At 43.3% G+C, this 16,652-nt stretch overlaps 1 pseudogene across 1 annotated transcript; it reads right to left on the bottom strand.

The window, feature by feature from the left end:
• Positions 1-740: 740 nt before the first annotated feature.
• LOC144510734 (G patch domain-containing protein 11-like) lies at positions 741-9,041 on the bottom strand (annotated as a pseudogene). The gene is made up of 2 exons (XR_013500683.1): positions 4,402-9,041; positions 741-1,184 (listed from the first exon to the last, which is right to left on the bottom strand). The product of XR_013500683.1 is annotated as a G patch domain-containing protein 11-like (transcript).
• Between the last annotated feature and the right edge of the window lie 7,611 nt (positions 9,042-16,652).

The raw sequence follows: 16,652 nt of genomic DNA, 5'->3' as shown, positions 1-16,652 counted from the left end.
TTTGCAAAGGCACTCTCTTGTGGCATTTACCACAACCATTTTTGATTTTGTTTTAAAAAACAGTACGTGGAGGGGTACCAGCAGGGTTGCTAAGTTCAGTGTGAATTTCCCATAGTAATTTGTGAGACTAGGAAAAACTTCAGCTCTGTTGTGATTCTTGGAATTAGAACCCCTTTCATGGCTTTCACCTTCTTTGCAACAAGGTGTAATCCATCGTTGTCAACTCTGTTACCTATAGAATCCCTACAATGCAGAAGGAGGCCATTCAGCCCATTGAGTCGACACCAACAACAATCCCACCCAGGCCCTATTCCCGCAACCCCACGCATTTACCCTGTTAATCCCCTGACAGTATGGTCAATTTAGCATGGCCAATCAACCTAACCCACACATCTTTGGACAATGGGAGAAAACCGGAACACCCAGAGAAAACCCAGGCAGACACAAGGAGAAAGTGCAAACTTCACATAGACAGTGACCCGAGGCCAGAATTGAACCTGGGTCCCTGGAGCTGTGAGGTAGCAGTGCTAACCACTGTGCCACCGTGCCGTGAGTTGTTCTCAGGCAAACAAAGCCACACTTAATACAGCTCAATAAATACACAGATACTTTCAAAATGAAGTAACGGAAGCGCGAGTATTTTATATGAACAGTTGCCTGTCAGTCAAGAAGCTCGCAAAGATGAGAGACGGCCACGATCACTGTAGAAGTGGCATCTGATATCTTCCGAACACAAGCCACAACGCACTCTGCCACAACCAGCATTCAGGTTCGAATTGCCAACTGGACTTTGCAAATCGGTTTGTATTCGGTCTGCTCCAGTTACAGCAGACTGGCTCTGAAGTGATGCCATTACTGTTCTGCACTGCGCTTGGGTCAGTCAGCAGTGATCGGCAGCACAGTCCCCAGGACAGTTATCAAATAAGTCCTCATCTTGGTAAGAAATCACACACCAGACACAGTAGAAGTATTTGCTTCTGCGATAGCTGGTCAAATTCAACAGCTTTTCTTCAGTTGTGGCAACTGCTTTATAATCCCATTCGCTTGATTCTTCTTCCACCTACATTCCATCATCTTCAACAGGAGTGGACAACAAATACCATGTTTCTTGTGGGACATCTACACCCTTCTGGTGTATCTAGCTGTTGACAGGCAAGCTGGCTCTTCCTTAGATCTCCTTCCATAAGACCATAAGACCATAAGACATAGGAGCGGAAGTAAGGCCATTCGGCCCATCGAGTCCACTCCACCATTCAATCATGGTTGATTTCAACTCCATTTACCCGCTCTCTCCCCATAGCCCTTAATTCCTCGAGAAATCAAGAATTTATCAATTTCTGTCTTGAAGACGCTCAACGTCTCGGCCTCCACAGCCCTCTGTGGCAATGAATTCCACAGACCCACCACTCTCTGGCTGAAGAAATTTCTCCTCATCTCTGTTCTAAAGTGACTCCCTTTTATTCTAAGGCTGTGCCCCCGCGTCCTAGTCTCCCCTGTTAATGGAAACAACTTCCCTACGTCCATCCTATCTAAGCCGTTCATTATCTTGTAAGTTTCTATCAGATCTCCCCTCAACCTCCTAAACTCCAATGAATATAATCCCACGATCCTCAGACGTTCATCGTATGTCAGGCCTACCATTCCTGGGATCATCCGTGTGAATCTCCGCTGGACCCGCTCCAGTGCCAGTATGTCCTTCCTGAGGTGTGGGGCCCAAAATTGCTCACAGTACTCCAAATGGGGCCTAACCAGTGCTTTATAAAGCCTCAGAAGTACATCCCTGCTTTTGTATTCCAAGCCTCTTGAGATAAATGACAACATTACATTTGCTTTCTTAATTACGGACTCAACCTGCAAGTTTACCTTTAGAGAATCCTGGACTAGGACTCCCAAGTCCCTTTGCACTTTAGCATTATGAATTTTGTCACCGTTTAGAAAATAGTCCATGCCTCTATTCTTTTTTCCAAAGTGTACGACCTCGCACTTGCCCACGTTGAATTTCATCAGCCACTTCTTGGACCACTCTCCTAAACTGTCTAAATCTTTCTGCAGCCTCCCCACCTCCTCAATACTACCTGCCCCTCCACCTATCTTTGTATCATCGGCAAACTTGGCCAGAATGCTCCCAGTCCCATCATCTAGATCGTTAATATATAAAGAGAACAGCTGTGGCCCCAACACTGAACCCTGCGGGACACCACTTGTCACCGGTTGCCATTCTGAGAAAGAACCTTTTATCCCAACTCTCTGCCTTCTGTCTGACAGCCAATCGTCAATCCATGTTAGTACCTTGCCTCGAATACCATGGGCCCTTATTTTACTCAGCAGTCTCCCGTGAGGCACCTTGTCAAAGACCTTTTGGAAGTCAAGATAGATAACATCCATTGGCTCTCCTTGGTCTAACCTATTTGTTATCTCTTCAAAGAACTCTAACAGGTTTGTCAGGCACGACCTCCCCTTACTAAATCCATGCTGACTTGTCTTAATCCGACCCTGCACTTCCAAGAATTTAGAAATCTCATCCTTAACGATGGATTCTAGAATTTTGCCAACAACTGAGGTTAGGCTAATTGGCCTATAATTTTCCATCTTTTTTCTTGTTCCCTTCTTGAACAGTGGGGTTACAACAGCGATTTTCCAATCCTCTGGGACTTTCCCTGACTCCAGTGACTTTTGAAAGATCATAACTAACGCCTCCACTATTTCTTCAGCTATCTCCTTTAGAACTCTAGGATGTAGCCCATCTGGGCCCGGAGATTTATCAATTTTCAGACCTTTTAGTTTCTCTAGCACTTTCTCCTTTGTGATGGCAACCATATTCAACTCTGCCCCCTGACTTTCCTGAATTGTTGGGATATTACTCATGTCTTCTACTGTGAAGACTGACGCAAAGTACTTATTAAGTTCCTCAGCTATTTCCTTGTCTCCCATCACTAGATTACCAGCGTCATTTTGGAGCGGCCCAATGTCTACTTTTGCCTCCCGTTTGTTTTTAATGTATTTAAAGAAACTTTTACTATCATTCCTAATGTTACTGGCTAGCCTACCTTCATATTTGATCCTCTCCTTCCTTATTTCTCTCTTTGTTATCCTCTGTTTGTTTTTATAGCCTTCCCAATCTTCTGACTTCCCACTACTCTTTGCCACATTATAGGCTCTCTCTTTTGCCTTGATGCATTCCCTGACTTCCTTTGTCAGCCATGGCTGCCTAATCCCCCCTCTGATAACCTTTCTTTTGTTTGGGATGAACCTCTGCACTGTGTCCTCAATTACTCCCAGAAACTCCTGCCATTGCTGTTCTACTGTCTTTCCCATTAGGCTCTGCTTCCAGTCGATTTTTGTCAGTTCCTCCCTCATGCGCCTGTAATTACCTTTATTTAACTGTAGAACCTTCACATCTGATTCTGCCTTCCTTCTTTCAAATTGCAGACTGAATTCTACCATATTATGATCACTGCTTCCTAAGTGTTCCCTTACTTTAAGATCTTTTATCACGTCTGGCTCATTACATAACACTAAGTCCAGAATAGCCTGTTCCCTCGTGGGCTCCATCACAAGCTGTTCCAAAAAGCCATCCTGTAAACATTCAATGAATTCCCTTTCTTTGGGTCCACTGGCAACATTATTTACCCAGTCCACCTGCATATTGAAATCCCCCATGATCACTGTGACCTTGCCTTTCTGACATGCCCTTTCTATTTCGTGGTGCATTTTGTGCCCCTGGTCCTGACCACTGTCAGGAGGCCTGTACATAACTCCCATTATGGTTTTTTTGCCTTTGTGGTTCCTCAACTCTACCCACACAGACTCCACATCGTCTGACCCTATGTCGTTTAGTGCTATTGATTTAATTTCATTTCTAATTAACAAGGCAACCCCGCCCCCTCTACCCACCCCTCTGTCTTTTCGATAGGTTGTGAATCCCTGGATGTTTAACTGCCAGTCCTGAACCCCCTGCAACCACGTCTCTGTGATGCCTACCACATCATACCTGCCAGTCACAATCTGGGCCACAAGCTCATCTACCTTGTTCCGGACACTGCGGGCATTTAAATATAGCACCTTTAATTCCCTATTGACCGTCCCTTTTTGTTTTCGTAGTGTGGTGGACCTTGGTCTACTGAGCCTTTCCAGACACTGTGTCATATTTTGTGAGATGGGGACTATCGTAACCTCTCCTGAGTGCTGTCTTTTCGTGATTTTTTGTAATCCTAAGCAGCTACGCTTCCCACTGATTCCTTCACCTCTTGGTTCCCTGACTTTCCCTTCCCCCCCAATCTCTAGTTTAAAGTCCTATTGACCACCCCATTTACTCTCTTCGCCAGAACACTGATCCCAGCTCGGTCCAGGTGGAGACCATCCCAACGGTATAGGTCCCCCCTGCCCCAAAACTGATGCCATCTGACGTTGATCCTTTTTTTGTCTGATGTGCAGCTTATATTCATTAAGGGCTAATTCCTCTGCTCGTTTTTTCACTTGTGACATTCATTTGCGATGTTCTGTCGTTTCCTCAGCTTTCCATTTCTCGGCAGCCTCATGGCCAATTCCACCATGTCCTATCTTGATCTGTAGTGGAATAGGTTCGACATTCCATTTCCACTTTTTCCAAGACTACAACCTTTCTTATACCCCATTTTCTGAAGTAACACAAATCCCTTATTTTCACTTCCCAATGAGCTCTGTAACATGGTCTCATGTCTTTCCTTCTCTTCTTCCTTTTCGCTCTTCTGCTTGTATTCCAGGATTATTTCCAGTGCACGATCTTTCTTCAGGATTTCTTTTTTCACTCTTCTGACCGTCACCAGCCCTGGTTTGGCATCTTGCTGTAAATTGACAAAAGTGTCCGACATGTCGTCATAGTCATCCTCCTCTTCCTCCTGCTGCTGCCTGGCCGCCATCTTGCCTTTGGCCTGGGAACTGCGCCTGCGCACAGCTGGTGGGGTGACGGAACCTGGGGACAGCGCCTGCACATGGCCGGCATGGAGACGGGGTCTGAGAACCGTGCCTGCGCACAGACGGCTGAGTGACGGGACTATGCGTGTGCATGGTCGGCGGAATGCAAGATATGTTGCCTCGTTAACCTGGAGCACACATTTTTCCCTTTTTAATCAGATGCCAGTATCAGAGAAAAGTCACAAGACCTCCTCCAAACGTTCCTTTGCAGTAGCTGAGATTAAAATGTCATCCAGATAGAGTGCCACTCTGGGCACCCCTTGAAGGATGTTCTCCATCACCCTTTGAAAAATGGTGCAAGACAAAGACATCCCAAAGGGCAAACTCAAAGTCTTTTGAGAGTATTTATGATGACATACTGTCTGGATGACACCTCAAGCTCCAGTTGGAGATAGGTATGGCTCATGTCTAATATGGAGAACATGTGACCCCCAGCCAGTTTTTGCATGCAAATATTCTATGCGTGGCAAAGAGTATCTGTCTAAGCGTGAGGCTCTGTTGATCATCAACTTATAATCCCCAAAGAGATGGACCGAATTGCCAGGTTTTAAAACTGGGACTACTGGTGCAGCCCGTTCAGCAAATTATACTGGGTATATAATGCCAAGTTCCTCTGGATATTCCAATTCAGCCATGGTATGTAGGGCATAGGGAACCGGTTGTGCTTTGAAGTATTTAGGTCAGGTCTCTGGGTCCACATGGATCTTGGCCCTAGCACCTCTAATCTTCCTGAGCCTTCTTGGAACACCTTGGGATACTTCCCAAAAGCATTGTATAAATTGCCATTTTAAAGATTGTTGCCAATCCAGGTAGATTTTCTGTCGCCAAAGGCTGGGCCCTGGTCCTTGCACCACTCGTAGGGAGATTCGGACTGTCTGTAGCCCCTGTGTAACTGGGGTTACAGTGGTCCCAACAATACGCAAGGGCGCCACAGTGTATGTGGCCAATCTAGCCTTGATACGTGCAGGCATAAAGGCAAGATTAATAGAATAGAATTCCTACAGTGCAGAAAAGGTCATTCAGCCCATTGAGTCTGCACCAACTCTCTGAGTTACTAGGTAAAGCAGCTCGTGTCTACCTCCATGTCCAGGGGTGGCTATTTGCCTGGAGTTTAATCTTGATTGGAGACATCTTGGGTGAGGCTATGCAATTTAGTTGCATCAATTCCTCATTCTTAGGCTGGGCTACTTGTAAAGCCCTATTCTGAGGGCTTTACAAATGCCCTTTGGCCTTGGTGGTACTTATTTTGCCTGTTTTGGTAGCTTTGTCTAGGGCAGACCCTATGACTACAAGTGGAGCGCGGACGTGTTCGCTCCTTCTGTATTATGGAGAGACTTCCCATCTAGTTCTGGAATCTCATGGCCTCCAACTCCAATCGCCCTTTCTTGGCAGCAAATGGGAGACGCGAGTGTTATCCAGTGGGGACTTGGTATGAGGGTCGCCCAAGGCTGAGGATGGTACCCTGAAGCTCCTGGGCCCCTTTTTCTGCGTTTTCATGGGAAAGCCAGTTCTATGGCTTTCTTCAGGTCCAGAGTTAATTCAGTATCTTCCTTTGGGTCGCAATGTTATTAATTCCACATACTAAATGATCCCTTAACATCTCTGGAAGTGATGACCTGTACTCAGTGTTCCCCAATTTCCACAATCTCATCACTAATTCAGTGACTGGTTCCCCAGGCGGTCTATTTGCTGTGTTAAACCTGTAGAATTGCAATATTTCAGATGGTTTAGAATCATAATGGTCTGATATCACATTTTCCAATTAGTCAAAAGATTTTGAATCCGGGGCTGCCGGGTAGGTTAAACTTTTTATGATGCTGAAAGTCGGAGCCCCACAAGCAGTCAGGAGGTTGGCTTTTTGCCAGTTTTCCCTTCTATCCCATTTGCCTCGAAGAAATATCTAATTTTTTCAGAGTATTGGGGCTAATCCTTCACACCTGCATCATAAGATTCCAGTTTCCCAAACAGCGGAATTTTCAATATCTCCCTATCACTTTTTTACCGGGTTCATTGAAAGACAATTCTTGTTCCTCATCGCCAATGTAATGACTCAGGAAGCCCGACAGGAGGGGAATATAATTTATTGCAGAATGCAAATTGAAACCACTACCGTGGTGTACACATACTAGCCCCTGCCTGATACTGCAGTTCAGTAGGCCCAGTCTGGGGCCTGCCTTATAAAAGGTGCAGGTGATGGGTTCCTGCTGGGCAGGCCACTGCCTGTTACCAGGAAAATGCGTACTCAATGAGTCCCGCAGGGAGATTAATCAGTAATTCTTCATGGACCTCGTGAGAGTTATCACAGTTTAGTCTTGCATTTCTCCCAATTCTCATCAACATGACAGATGGGTACCTAGAACTGGGAATAGGAGGGGAGGGCATAGTAATACTAGTTCCCTGGAAAGTGAGGATCAGAAAGGATCTAATATGATATTCAATGGGTAAAGTGGAGCAGTTAACATGGAGGTGTCGCAACACCTCAGATTTTGTCCATACGTGCTTTAAAATTTAATGCTTGTCCATTAATTGTCCACATGAATTACAGGTTCAAATGCTAAGTGTAAAACAAAATAGCTGAAGATGATTACTTTGGGAGATCCTGATAGTGTATTCTATCATAGAATGATCTATTCTACACGTATTTCCTAGTACTCAAAATTTTACCTTTACATTCTTCCAAAAATCATTCTTGAATGATGGGGAAGCAATGGCCTAGTGGTATAATCGCTAGATTATTAATGCAGAAACTCAGCTAATGTTCTGGGGACCCGGGTTCGAATCCCGCCACGGCAGACGGTGGAATTTGAATTCAATTAAAAAAAACTGGAATTAAGAATCTGCTGATGACCATGAAACCATTGTCAATTGTCAAAAAAATCCTTCTGGTTCACTTTCCTTTGGGAAGGAAATCTGCTGTCCTTACCCGGTCTGGCCTACATGTGACTCCAGAGCCACAGCAATGTGGTTGACTCTCAACTGGCCTCCAAGGGCAAGTAGGGATTGGCAATAAATGCTGGCCAGCTAGCGATGTCCATATCCCATGAATGAATTTTTAAAAATTACACGGTGGTGAAAGGTAGCTGATGGTCTTTCGACCTTTTACTTGTGAACAGTAGCTAGCCATGTCCTATCATACAGACTACACAGCATCTTCTATGGATGGAGAGTGAGGACCTTTGAGCATCTGATAATAATGTCCCTGATCCATGAATTCTGGGTGTTGGTGGGAGGACAATTTTGGTCAAATAGGGTGGATATGTGAATGTAGGTGTTAGGATCATTTGGGTATATCAAAGAAAAAGTTGCCTGCCTTTAACCTGTGAAATATGTTGTTTTGAAACTGTATTTTGTGAGGAGTCCTTGCATTTCCAGTATGTGGGGGTTCCTCAATGTTCAGAGAAAACTCACTCCATGCAAAAAAAAGGCAATCAACACTCTACAGGGTTGAATGTATGAATGCAGTGTTTAATGAGGAACCTTGCCCATGGAAACATATTGGGGCATTATGGCCAGGGATTGGCACAAGTTTAATGCAAGTAAAATTGTTAGGAGCAAACATTTGTAAAGCCAGGCCTTATAATTCTCAGTCACTTCCCCTTGGATTAAATTGACGGTGAGAAAATTTGTGCTTTTTTGACTCAAAAATGAAACATTATGTTTTGAATCTGAAAACGCCAGGCTTAACAAGACAGGAGGCAGACAAGCTGAATCAATAAAGGGAGTCTACAGATAGCAAAGGGGTGGGTCGCATGCCAATGCAAACATTTATGGCCAGTTGGTGGTGCCTTCTTACTTAAAAGATTTAAGTTGGTTTGAATAGATTGAAATTGAGTTTTGGAATTCATCTTTTTGGGTTGTTTGTTTGAAGCAGGTTAAAGCCTGAAATCTTGGGAATATCCTAAGATCAGGTTCTTACTGTTAATTTTTGAGGTTAAGCATCAAAAGACAAGTTTACAGTACTTCACTTTGTAGACAACGCAGACCCTTCTAATAAAGCTCATTTTCAAACATCTCACTTTGTCCTTAGAAGTTTTTAGTTGTTCCGAGTTGCAATTTCTCTCTTGAATTTGCACAAATAAAATTTATTTAATTGCATCAATTAGTTTTCTTTAAGTCTTAAAGGTAGCAGGCTTACTAACAATTTTTTTTAGAATAAAATGTATCCTTCTTGTGCACACTAACTTCTTGGTCTCCCATGTCATCTCCGCTGATTATTCTGGAAATTCTACTTATCTTTGTAAAGTATCTGAGGAATGCTTTTCTGTTCATTCCTCATGAAAAGTGCAATAATTATAAATGAATGCAGAATCCTGAGAAGATCCACTAACCATTAAGAATTAAATCAAAAGTTCCTGAACTGATATCTGTTCGTAAATGTGCTACGGGTTTTTTAATTCATTCAGGGAACATGAGCAAAGCCAGCATTTATTACACATCCTTAATTGCATCTGAAAAGGCAGTGGTGAGCTGTCTGCTAAATTGCTGCAGTCCATGTCAATGGTGACCTGTCGGTTCTTAAGGATGGGGTTTTCAGTGATGGTAATGCCACTGAACTCAAGAGGAGATGGCCAGATTGGATCTCTTGTTGGAAAAGGTTACTGTTTGGCACTTGTAGGAAGCGAATGTTTTGCCACTTATCAGACCCAAGCTTGAATGTTGTCTTCCTGTACGTGGGCAGAGATTGCTACAGTAAGGAGTTGCGAATGGTACTAAACACAGCAATCATCAGCAAACACATCCAATATTTACCTAATGATGGAGGGAACGTAATTCTGAAGCAGCTGGAGATAGTTGGGCCTGAGACATTACCCTGAGGATCTCCTGCAACAATGTCCTGAAACTAGATGATTAGCCTCCAACAACCACAACTGTCTTCCTCGGTGTAGGGGTGGCTCCAAGCAACGGAGAGTTCACCCCACCCGCCAATTTCCAATGGCTTCAATTTGTTAGGGCTCCTTCATGCCAGACTACGTAAAATGCTACTTTGATGACAGGGGTAAATACTCTCACCTCACATCTACAATTCAGCTCTTTCATCCATGTTTGGACCATAGTTACAATGAGGTCTTACAGCCATGCGGCCTTGGTAGCGTTGAGCAGGTTTAATTACTCTTTGGGATTCTCTGTCTGAACCCCTTTAATACAGGAACCAGACTCTGGGTTTATCTGTCTGAACCCCTTTAATACAGGAACCAGACTCTAGGTTTATCTGTCTGAACCCCTTTAATACAGGAACCAGACTCTGGGTTTATCTGTCTGAACCCCTTTAACACAGGAAGCAGACTCTGGATTTATCTGCCTGAACCCCTTTAATACAGGAAGCAGGCTCTGTGTTTCTCTGTCTGAACCCCTTTATTACAGGAAGCAGACTCTGGGTTTATCTGTCTGAACCCCTTTAATACAGGAAGCTGACTCTGGGTTTATCTGTCTGAACCCCTTTAATACAGGAAGCTGACTCTGGGTTTATCTGTCTGAACCCCTTTGATACAGGAAGCAGACTCTGGGTTTATCTGTCTGAACCCCTTTAATACAGGAACCAGACTCTGGGTTTATCTGTCTGAACCCCTTTGATACAGGAACCAGACTCTGGGTTTATCTGTCTGAATTTTATTCCCGATAAAGAGCAAAGTGGGGCAAACAAATCCATACTCCATTGGAAAACAAAAAGAGTTTAGAATGAAGAATAGGAGGAAAATGTTTCCTTAGACAGGTGTCAAGTAGAAAATACAATTGAGAAGCAGGCTAAAATTTACAGATAAATAAACAGTGAGGGAGTGATGAAAGGAGTGGGGCTGATTAGATAAATTCCGGATTTACACAGTGGGAGAAGGCTGTCGATGAGATATTAAATGCATGTTTTGCAAATCAAGAAGATGTCAATGGAGAAACCACCAGACAAGAAACCCCCAGTCAATAAATCTACAGCCACAAAAATGATCAGAAAGCAGCAAGATCAAACAAGGCAGTGAAGAAGTTAGCAAATAATTTCCTGTGAAGGCAATAACAGGTTGAAAGACTTAAAAAAAAGATTAAATCGAAGGCCGAGCCCAAAGTGAAAGCAGCCAAGACTGAGAAAGCATTGGCAGGAAGGAAACGAAAGAGGCAGTGCAGATTGTAAAGAGCTGAACCTGGAGACTTTTCTCACAGTCACTCAGTTATCTTGAGTCTTTTAAGAGACTTTTAGATAGGTTCATGGAGGTTATTAAGATAGAGGGTTATAGATGAGCCTAGAAGGTAAGGAAATTGTTCGGCGCAACTTGTGGGCCGAAGGGCCTGTTTGTGCTGTAGCTTTTCTATGTTCTATGTTCTATGACTGATCTTAATTGAGGTGGTAATTATAATTTCCATGGGCTGACGAGGTAAATTAGGGTAGGATTCATGTTCTTGACTATTATTGGATAATCCCAGTACAACAAAGCTCACAAGAATTGCCATTTTGGAAGACGTGCTAGAGGGAATCTGTGAACCCACACCTCAGCTATACTCAATGCCTCCCTGAGAGAAAAGAATACAGAAGAAACAATCTTTCAAACATGACTGCCACGGATTTTCATAGTTTCTCCCAACATCAGCAGATTAACGTAAACCCTAGAGAAACAAGTTTTCATCCATCGTCTGCTCAAGTCACACCAGCAGTATGGGAGATCACCATAGAAACGGTATTCGAGAAAAAGAAAACCCCAAACAAAATATCAAACATGAAATTATAAGATTTTAATATTTTTTGAAAAACTTCCAGGAAGGGCATCACAGCACCTTGCTTGTTGGTTTAACTGTGCTGCCCCTCCTCTTGTTAAGGTGAAAACCTTAGTGGGCTGAAAATAGTGCAGGCGTTGTTCCCCCTTGCCTGGTATAGGGGATGGAAATGTTGATGCATTAAGGAGGCTTCTGCCACTGTAGTTGACAAGACAGTTTCAACACGCTACGATCCCCATAGAGACCGATCATTTTAAGAAAGATGAATTATTCCTCCCAGTGACTGACAGAACCCAAGGGTATGAATTCATGTTTTAAGACTTTTACTGTAACAAACCAAAATAAACATAGATGAGTGTTCTTTAACAGGCCACTCATACATTAAATGAAAGAAAAGATATTTTCACATTAACTAACCAATGCAACTTAGATATGTCTCATGAAATCCTTTCGCTGTGCTCCCTACTTCTGGCAAATAGCTAGTATTGCAGGAACTGTCCCACAGTTACTCTCAGATCTCCAGCAGGTTCACTTTTCTCCCCCATGCTGGGTTGAAATTTCCAGGATGTCCTTTGATAACTGTTCCACTCCATATTTGAGTTTTCCGGATCCAATTATCACTAGCAAGGCACACCTTGGTGACTCCCTGTTCTGTAAATCTTCACAGTAAGAGTTTTAACAACACCAGGTTAAAGTCCAACAGGTTTATTTGGTAGCAAATACCATTAGCTTTCGGAGCGCTGCTCCTTCGTCAGATAGAGTGGAAATCTGCTCTCAAACAGGGCACAGAGACACAAAATCAAGTTACAGAATACTGATTATCAGTATTCTGTAACTTGATTTTGTGTCTCTGTGCCCTGTTTGAGAGCAGATTACCACTGCATCTGACGAAGGAGCAGCGCTCCGAAAGCTAATGGTATTTGCTACCAAATAAACCTGTTGGACTTTAACCTGTTGTTAAAACTCATACTGTGTTCACCCCAGTCCAATGCCGGCATCTCCACAACTGTAAATCTTCAACAGCCTTATTCTCTTTCCTTCCTTTTCAACAGAAATTGAACTCTCACAAGCATCCTGTATAGTTGTCAACATAAAATATTTCTCCTGCTTCTCCACAGCAGTAGTTTCTTTGTCTTTGCATCTCAAACAGCAGCTGTCCTTTTTTCTCTAAGATATTGTGCAAAGGTGTTAAAATTGGTACCCAATACTTTCATGGGTTTCTGTTTTAGTTCTCTGGTCATGGCAACCGGATCATGTGGACATGTTTATTTGCAATTCTGTTTTACTTTGAGTTAAAGGTATATTTCAAAACATACGTGTCTTGTAAAATTCAGAGTTCACGACAAATGTTAAATATTGACATGCAAAATTGTGATTCAAAGGAAGTGAAGTTTGTCAAAATGCCATACACAATATTTAAACACATTGGTTTACATTTATATTATCCCTAAATAGCTATTATTTGAATAAATATATTGATGCCACATTTCCAAGGGATTTTCATATGTGGGAAAAAGGCTGGGCATACCTGGACTGCTCTAATGCACCTGATAGTAGCCACTGACAGAGGTTAACGAAAGTGTGTGGAGATTGCTGCTGAAACCCTCAACCACATTGTTGTTACCTCTAGACCTGACTATTCCAATGCACTCCTTGTCAGCCTCCCATTTTGCACTCGCTGTAAATTTCAGGTCATCTAAAACTCAGTTGCATCTGTTCCAACTCGCAGCAACTCATGGTTGCTTGAGCCCCTTGGATTATTCCTCCTTTTCCCTTTGATCGCATCCCTTTTCTAATTCTACTTCTTGCTGTGTATTCACTATACACTGACCTTCCCCCTCTAACTCTGAAAAATCTGTGCTCAGCAAAGGACTCAGTTGTATCCCCTAATACTCGCACCTCAATTAATTTTAGATTTGTACAACACTGAATTCTTCTGCCATTACCTTCACCTGTGTGGTCACTTCTTTGACAGGAGTCCTGCCCCGGCTCAATAGATGGTTTCGCCTGTCACTTATAAGTTCCCTCCCATCCTTCCTCCGGCCTTACTTGCTCGTGATCTTTTCATTGAGACATTGGCCTTCTTAATTTCTCTGCTCCCTTCATGCAGTCTAATCTGTCTCCTGAATTTACTGCTCTGTTCTCTCAGGTCTAATCCTGACTTTATCAAACCTGCTGACAAGAGCGGTGCTGTTGGTGTCAGATTACTGACCTCTGCCTTGAAGAGGCTGAGTGCCAGCTCTCATACATTTATTCCTACCACACATGGACCATGACCCCACCACCGAACATCAAGCCACTGTTTCCAGGACAATCACTGACTATGTCTCCTCTGGAGATCTTCCCTCCACAGCTTCCCACTTTATAATCCCCCACCCTTGAACAGCGGCACGGTGGCACAGTGGTTAGCACTGCTGCCTGACAGCGCCAGGGACCTGGGTTCGATTCCCGGCTTGGGTCACTGTTTGTGTGCAGTTTGCATGTTCTCTGTGTCTGTGTGGGTTTCCTCCGGGTGCTCCGTTTTCCTCCCACAGTCTGAAGGACGTGCTGGTTAGGTGCATTGCCCATGCTAAATTCTCTCTCAGTGTACCCAAACAGGCGCCAGAGCGCGGCGACTAGGGGATTTTCACAGTAGCTTCATTGCAGTGTTAATGTAAGCCTACTTGTGACTAATAAATAAATGAACTTTTACTTTCTTCCCAAAATCCACAAACAGAACTGTCCTGGTAGACCCATCGTTTCAGCCTGTTCCTGACTCACTCAAATTATTTCTTCCTATCTTGACTCTATTTTTCTTCTTCTTCTCCGGTCTCTTCTCACCTAACTTGTTGATTCTAATGACCTCCAACATTATTTCAAAAATTTCCAGTTTCCTGGCATTAACTGTCTTCTCTTCACTATGGACTGTCTAATCCCTCCACACCTCTATCCCCCACCAGGACAGTCTGAGGGTTTTCTGCTTCTTGAACAGAGCCTGAATAGTCCCTATCCACCATCACCCTCCTCCGCCAGGCTGAACTTGTTCTCTCATTGAATAATTTCTTCTTCCTCTAAGTAAAAGGTGTGGCTATGGGCAACTGTCTAGGTCTTAGTTGTGTCAGTATTTTGGTAGAGTATGTAGAACATTCCTTGCTCTAGTCCTACTCAAATTCCCTTCTGGAACTCTTTCTCCTGGACATTGATGATGCATTGATGCTACTTTCTGCTGTCGTTCAGAAGTGGAAATAATTACCAAATTTGCTTTCAATTTCCAACTTGTTCTCATCTTCACATGGTCCAATGCTAACATTTCCCTTCCTTGACTTCTGTTTCCATTTCTGGAGTAAACTGTCTACTAATATTCATTACATGCCCACTGATTCCCACTGCTATCTCGACTACACACACTGCTTCCTGTAATACTCTACTGCATTCTCCCAGTTTCTTAATCTCCCTTGCACCTATTCTGATGATGCTATCTTCCACAAACGTGTTTTCAACATAGCTTCCTTTTGCCTCGAACAAGGACTTCCCCCCTCACTTTGATTGACAGACTGCTCAAACATGTCTGATACATTTCTCATACTTCTGCCCTCACCCTGTCCCCTCCCTCTGAGAATAATAGGGTTTCCCTGATTCTCATTTTCCATCCCACCAGCCTCCATGTTCAAAGGATCATCCTCCTCATTTCTGCCACCTCTCGAAAGATACCACTACCGAATACATCTTCCAATCCCCTGTCAGCATTCTGAAGGGGCTGTTCCCTCCAGAACACCCTGGTCCACTGCTCTTTCACCCCCAACACCTTATCCCCTTCCCACAGCACCCTCCCATGCAATCACAGGTGTAACACCTATCCATTTACCTCCTCTCTTCTCAATGTCCAAAGTCTAACACACCTTTCAGGTGAAGCAGCAATATACTGATACTTCTTTCAATTTAATTTACAAAAGAGTAGGACCCCAAAAAAGCCAAAAAGATAACCAATGTGTAGACGTGGGTATGGGTATGGTTCTTATTGAATACTTAGAGTCTATCTTCACAAAAGAGAGGGATGATGCAGACATTGTCGTTAAGAAGATGGAGTGTGAAATATTGAATGTGATAAATGGAGGGAAAGAAGAAGTATAAAGGGAATTAGCATCCTTGAAAGTAATTACCTGAGCTGGATAAAATCTATCCCATGGTTTTAAAAGAAGCCAGGGAGGAAATAGCAAGCCATTATTTCCCTACCCTCTCTGGATGCAGGTTTGGTGCCAGAGGTTTGCTAACATTGTACCTTTGTCTACAAATGGAGTGAGAGATAGACCTAATAATTATGGACCAGTCAGTCTAACTTTGGTCGTACGCAAATTATTGGAATCAATTCTGAGACAGGATAAACTGTCACTTTGAATGGCAGAGTAATCAAGGACATTCAGCATGGATTTATTAAGTGAAGATTGTGTCTGATTAACTTCATTGAATTTTTTGAGGAGATAACAAGGAGGTTTAATGAGGGTAATGCAATTGATGTGATCTACATGGATTTCAGCAAGGCTTTGACAAGGTCCCGCATGGCATACTGGTTAAGAAAACAAAGCCCATGAGATCCAGGAAAATGCAGCAAGCTGGATACAAAATTAGCTCGCAGAAGACATAGGAAATAGGAGCAGGAGCAGACAATTTGGCCTTTCGTGTCCTCTCCACCATTTAATCCCCTACCTGAACACCATAACTGTTCACTCTCCTCATACTCCTTGATGTCTTTATCTATTTTCTTCTTAAATATATTCAGTTACTTGGTCTCCACAGCCTTCTGTGGTAGAGAATTCCACATATTCCACACCCTCTGAATGAAGAAGTTTCTCTTTATTTCAGTCCTAAGTACCTACCCCAAATTCTGAGACTGTGAACCTTTGTTCTAGACCGCCCTCCCACCCCCTGCCAGAGGAAGCAACACCCCTGCATCCAGTCTGTCCAACCCTGTCAGAATTACATATTTATATCCCCTCTTATTCTTCTAAACTCTAGTGAATACAGGC

Source organism: Mustelus asterias, chromosome 23 (assembly GCF_964213995.1).
Source record: "Mustelus asterias chromosome 23, sMusAst1.hap1.1, whole genome shotgun sequence".
Taxonomy (NCBI): Eukaryota; Metazoa; Chordata; class Chondrichthyes; order Carcharhiniformes; family Triakidae; genus Mustelus; species Mustelus asterias.
Note: the sequence above shows the minus strand (reverse complement) of the source record. Positions and strands in the feature narration are given on the sequence as shown.